Below are 6,456 nucleotides of genomic sequence, written 5' to 3'. Positions count from 1 at the left end.
TGGGGATTGATTGGCTAGAGAAGCATCATGCGTCCGTGGATTGTTTCCGGAAGAAAGTGACACTCCGAGTCCAGGACAGCCTAAAGTGATTTTCCGGGGAGAACGTAGAATCCTCCCTACTTGCCTTATCTCTGCTATTACAGCTAAGAGGTTACTTAAGAAAGGGTGTGAAGGATTCCTAGCTCATATCATCGACACTCGAGAGATCACCTTGAATCTGGAAGATATTCCCGTTGTTAGTGAGTTTCCTGATGTCTTTCCAGATGATCTTCCTGGGTTACCTCCTGAAAGGGAAATTGAGTTTACTATTGAACTTCTTCCAGGCACCAATCTTATCTATCTAACTCCCTATAGGATGGCACCAGCTGAACTTCGGAGTCAAGATTCCAATATGGGAATTAGTGGATATGGGTTTCATCCGACCTAGTGTTCCCATGGGGTGCACCGGTGTTGTTTGTGAGGAAGAATGATGGGACCATGAGGTTATGTATTGATTACCGGCAGTTGAATAAGGTGACAGTATGTAACCGGTATCCTTTGCCGCGATTGATGATTTGTTTGATCAGTTGAAAGATGCCAAGTATTTCTCTAAAATTGATCTGAGGTCAGGATACCATCAGTTGAGGATTAGAGAAGAGGATGTCCCCAAGACCGCATTCAGAACGCGGTATGGTCATTATGAATTTCTGGTGATGCCGTTTGGATCGACGAATGCTCTAGCAGCATTTAAGGATCTCATGAACAGAGTGTTCCAATCATACTTGGATCACTTTGTGATTGTGTTCATAGATGATATCTTGGTTTATTCTAAGACTTTGGAAGGACATAAGAAGCATCTAAGGTTGGTGTTGAGGACTTTAAGGAGGAAGCAACTTTATGCCAAATTTAGCAAGTGTCAGTTTTGGCTGGATAGAGTGGTGTTCCTTGGACATGTAATCTCAACGGAAGGGATTTATGTGGACCCACAGAAAGTTGAGGCTATTGTAAATTGGGTACAACCCACAAGCGTGACGGAAGTACGGAGTTTTCTGGGGTTAGCAGGTTACTATCGTCGATTTGTGGAAGGGTTCTCTTCGATAGCAACACCTCTCACGCGGTTGACAAGGAAAGACATCGCATTTGAGTGGACGGAAGAGTGCGAACAGAGTTTTTAGGAGTTGAAGAAGCGGTTGACCACCGCACTGCCTTGGCTCTTCCCGATAACTCGGGGGGCTTCGTGATCTATAATGATGCATCTTTGCAAGGATTGGGATGTGTTCTGATGCAACATGACCGGGTGATTGCTTATGCCTCGAGGCAACTCAAAAAGCATGAGTGAAATTATCCAGTCCATGATTTGGAACTTGCTGCAGTAGTGTTTGCTTTGAAGATTTGGCGGCATTACTTGTATGGTGAGACATGTCAGATTTTCACGGATCACAAGAGCCTCAAGTATTTCTTTACCTAGAAGGAGCTGAATATGAGACAACGGCATTGGTTGGAATTGATCAAGGACTATGATTGTACAATTGAGTATCACCCAGGCCGAGCTAATGTGGAATCCTTGCTAGCTTGCATGTGAGACCCATTATGGTGGAACGGGTGATTGCAGGCCAGTTGGAAGATCCTACACTCTGTAGGATAAGGGGAGAAGTAGAAAATGGAACATGTAGGATTATGCCATAAGGGGAGACGGAGCCTTGGTAAAAAGAGCTCGTCTATGTGTACCTAGTAAGAATGCTGAATTGAAAAGAGAAATAATGGAGGAAGCTCATTGTTCCACTTACACTATGCATCCGGGTAGCACGAAGATGTATCGGACGCTACGGACATATTATTCATGGCCGCATATGAAAGGAGACATTACCAAGTATGTGAGCAGATGCTTGATATGTCAACAAGTGAAGGCGGAGCGGCAGAAGCCATCGGGACTCATGCAACCACTTCAGATTCCCGAATGGAAGTGGGAGCGATTGCCATGGATTTTGTTTTCAAGCTTCCACGTACTTCAAAGGGTCATGATGGAATTTGGGTGATAGTGGATAGACTCACCAAATCTGCTCATTTCCTACCCATCAAGGAGACCTATCCTTTGACAAGGTTGGAAAAACTTTTTGTGGATGAGATTGTCAGATTGCATGGGGCACCTGTGTCCATTGTATCGGACAGGGATCCTAAGTTCACTTCTCGATTTTGGAGGTGTTTACAAGAAGCTATGGGTACTAGATTGCAGTTCAGTACCGCTTTTCACCCACAAACCGATGGACAATCGGAAAGAACTATCCAGACTCTGGAGGACATGTTGAGGTCCTGTGTGTTACAGTTTAAGGATGCATGGGATGTTCACCTTGCCTTGGTGGAGTTTGCTTATAGTAACAGCTATCACTCGAGTATTGGGATGGCTCCTTATGAGGCGTTGTATGGGAGGCAGTGTAGGACTCCTATCTGTTGGAATGAAGTGGGTGACAAGGAACTGGAAAAGTGGATAGTATCCGGGTAACAAATGAGAAGGTGAAGATGATAAAAGAGAAGTTGAAAACTGCACAAGACCGATGTAAGAGTTATGCAGATAATGTGTCTAAGGATCTTGAGTTTGCAGTGGGGATTGGGTGTTTCTGAAGTTATCTCCATGGAAGGGTGTGATGAGATTTGGGAAACGTGGAAAGTTAAGCCCTCGTTATATTGGACCCTATGAGATTACGGAGCGAATTGGACCTGTTGCCTATAGACTTGCTTTACCCCCAGAACTATCTCGAGTTCATGATGTATTCCATGTATCCATACTCTGGAAATACATGCCGACCCTTCTCATGTATTAGAATATCAACCTGTGGAGTTAGAAGAAGATTTGTCGATGAGGAACAACCAGTATAGATCTTGGATAGGAAAGAACAAAGGTTGCGTTCTAGATCCATCCCGGTAGTGAAAGTTTTGTGGAGAAGCCAAACTGTTGAAGAAGCTACTTGGGAACCCGAAGAGCAGATGCGGGCCAAGTACCCTTATCTCTTCCATTGACAGTACGTGAATTTCGGGGACGAAATTTTTATAAGGGGGTAGAATGTAACACCCCGACTCCGATTATTTTCCTATTTTAATTTAATTAAGAGAAAATATTAATTTACTCTTGGGTTAAGGGTAATTTTGGTCATTTTCTGATCCGGGAAGATTTTGGGACCACGAGTGGTTTGGTTGCGTAGGTGGTACTGAGACGAAACCGTTGACAGGCGGTAGGCTTGAATTGGAGATTTAATGAAGTAAAAATCAGATTTTTTTTTCATTTTTACCTCACTCACTCTCTTCTCTCTCTCTCTCTCTCCCCTCTCCTCTTCGCCTTTCTCACACCGCCACCTCCAAGATCACCGCCAAGCACCCACGACCGCCTCGAGACCGGTCTCGTCTCAACCGCCAACTCTCCTCGTCCTTTCCCGACCAGTTTCAACCATCACCGCCCACCTGTGCTCGCTGAAAATGCGTAAACGCTGTTTAATTGATCGAACTTCCAACCGCTCGATCTCTCTCCTCCAGCCACCATTTCCGACGGGTAAGGTGAGGTTTCTCATCCATTTTCTGAGTTCTAGCTGGCTATTGCATAGGAATTGATCGAATTGCAGTTTAGATTCACGATTTTGGAACCTAGGTTTTGGCCGGTTTTCAATGTGAAATTCCGCCACTTGCCGTACGAATTGGAAGTTGCCGTAGTTGAAAAAGATGCTCCATTCATCGAGTAGTATCTAGGATTGGAAGGGTGGCTCGTGATTTGGAGATTTTCCGTCGCTGGAAATTTCTCTACACACCCACGCTGGCGAGTGTGGCAGCGTGTGGGCAAGGCTGGTGAAGTTGCTTTTATCTTGATGAGATCCTTAGGTTGCCACGAGTGCGTAGGATTTTGCGGATCTCAATTTGGATGTCGCTTGACTATCGAACGGATTTAGCATATTGTGCGTTATCCGGTTCGATAAGTTCTAACCGTTGGATCGTTTCCAAACTGAAGTATGTTGATCTAGGTACTCCTAGAAACCTATAGGAATTCGCGGATCGTGAATCGGAGCCCCGGATGTTCCGATTCAATAATTTGAAGTTTGGGAATCGCGATAACCGCATTTACGATTGTAAGCGATTCCCAAACCTGTAACCGGATCTTAGGATATTCCATTGGACGTATACGCACCGGGAACTTGGGGATTTAAGTATTTCCTTTTGTGAATTTCCGTTTTGAAGTGCGTTATATTAATCAAGAGTTCAGTATCTCGAAATATGTACTTGTCGACCATTCGCAGCAGGCAGGACCCTCTCGGGGCCGGGCAGCTTGGGATTATTTGTGAGTGGACTTTGTTTTAAGCATATGCATGGTTTTATTGATAAACGACTTGTGCATATATTTTAAATGGTGATTTTGATTTAATAATTACTTGGTTGATGGATTTGAATATTCTTATACGTATTGGCAATATATTTTGAGTATGGATATATATTTGAGTATGATGAATATGTTGATATGGATTTTGGGATGACTATCTATATTGTCTATGTATAGAGTATGAGAGGTTGTTGTGGTGAGATTGTGGAAAGATATGAGTTTGAGGGATGGTTGTGAGATGTATGAGTATGTTAGGTGAGTACCATTCCCTAGTTACTAGGCTTCCCACACACGTCGTTGGCAGTGCCGGTGGGGTGGGAAGACCATGAGATTGTAGGTCTCACACATGTCGCTGGCGGTGGTGGAGACACTTCCCATACGTGTCGCTGGCGGCCGGGCGCATATGGGAAGAGTATGTATATTGCTTAGTATTATCACACACGCCGCTGGGCTGCCGTGGGGTGATGATAATCGCCTCGCACGCCGTAGGACTTGTTATGAGATTTGTGAGCTACACGTGTCGCTGGCGTGCCGGTGTGTGAGCTATGGAGTTCCGTCCCCCGGTTGGACTACTCATCCCTGGACGCCGGTTAGTGTTCGAAATCCTGCGCATACCCTAACAATCCCCCGGTTGGATTGTTTCCCCGATACATTAGTATGGAGAGAAGTATATATTATATATTATAGTTATATATATATATATGTGGTTATAGGTTGATGAGAGTTGCATATCTTTGGGAGTAGAGTTGTGGTTTTGAGATTTGGAGATTTGTTGGATTTTGGGATGACGTGTTTTGAGTATTTGGTTTATGAATTGTGAAACTGCATGCTAGAGCATTATTTTTACATGGTGGGGTTATTATGTTGATTTAAAATGCAAACTTTATTTTTGTCCACTCACATATTTTTGTTTTGCGCCCCTCAGGCAGTAGTTGCTTTGGAAGCGTTCGAGCAGGTTGCGAGCTCCAAACTTTTCATCCGTAGATAGGACTTGTGTAAATTCCTTCTACTCAACTGTTTGTTATAAACAAATTCTGTTAGATGCTCTGTTATTGCCCATGTTAGGTTGTTACTTGAGGCCGGAGGCCACTTTGTTTTGGGATTGTTGTATGTTAAAAGCATGCTGGCAGTTGGGATTTATATTATGTAAATTATGCAGGTTGAATATTGTTGGGTTTGAGCATTTTACAGGGGAGACTCTGCCAAAATTTTGGTAGGATGTCTTGGGTTTTTAGTAAGTGGGCCCGGCATCGATGTGATGTCGGCATCAAGACGGGTCCGCCCCGATTTCAGGGGAAATTTTGGGGTAGGTCCTGTCACCTGCCATTGCCGCCCAACATCACATCCCTCCCATTCCTCTTGTAGTCATCACCCTTTCATCTGATTTTAGTATTCTTTTTCTTCATAAAAGATTAGAGTTGAGGTTCTTAATTTTTTTTTCATTTCAGAGTAGATTCGATCAAAGATCATTAAGGTCTTTAGACCCAAACCAGGGGCATGTCATCCTCACAAAATCTGCAAACTTTTTTCACTTGGTTGCGAAGTCATGGTTAACACACCATTTTGAGATGAAAAAGTCCATGGCTGATCTCTAATCTCCGAGTGAACCTCCCATCTGCCATGTTCTCCATACCATATTTCCCAAAATCGATTTAGGATGTTAGTGCGTGGGATGGCAAGAAAAGCGAAAAATCATATCTACGGAGATGGATGCAATGACAACAATTTAGGATTAACTACACTTTAGTCCCTGGAGGTTTAGTGTCAGTATCGAAATGGGCCTCAAGGTTTCAATTAAATCAATTTCATACTTGACATTTCAAAGTATTACCAATTTACACCTGCCGTTACATTGACCATCAAAGTCAGACGTTAAATGCTGATGTGGCAATCGTGGGATCCATTTCATAACCAAACAACATTTAGAAAGAGACCAATATGGGACCCACCCACTAACCAATTCTAAAAAAAAATATTATATTAAATAAAAAAGCATTAAGAGAGAAAACCAACCCAACCCCTTCTCTATTCCCCACGCGCCCATCATCGTCACTCCCTCCATTTCCTCAGCTCATTCTCAACCTCTTCTGTCTACCCACTCATTTGCCCCAACAAAACCT

Source organism: Prunus mume, linkage group LG3 (assembly GCF_029339155.1).
Source record: "Prunus mume cultivar Tortuosa linkage group LG3, ASM2933915v1, whole genome shotgun sequence".
NCBI lineage: Eukaryota > Viridiplantae > Streptophyta > Magnoliopsida > Rosales > Rosaceae > Prunus > Prunus mume.
This window is presented reverse-complemented; position numbering follows the sequence as displayed.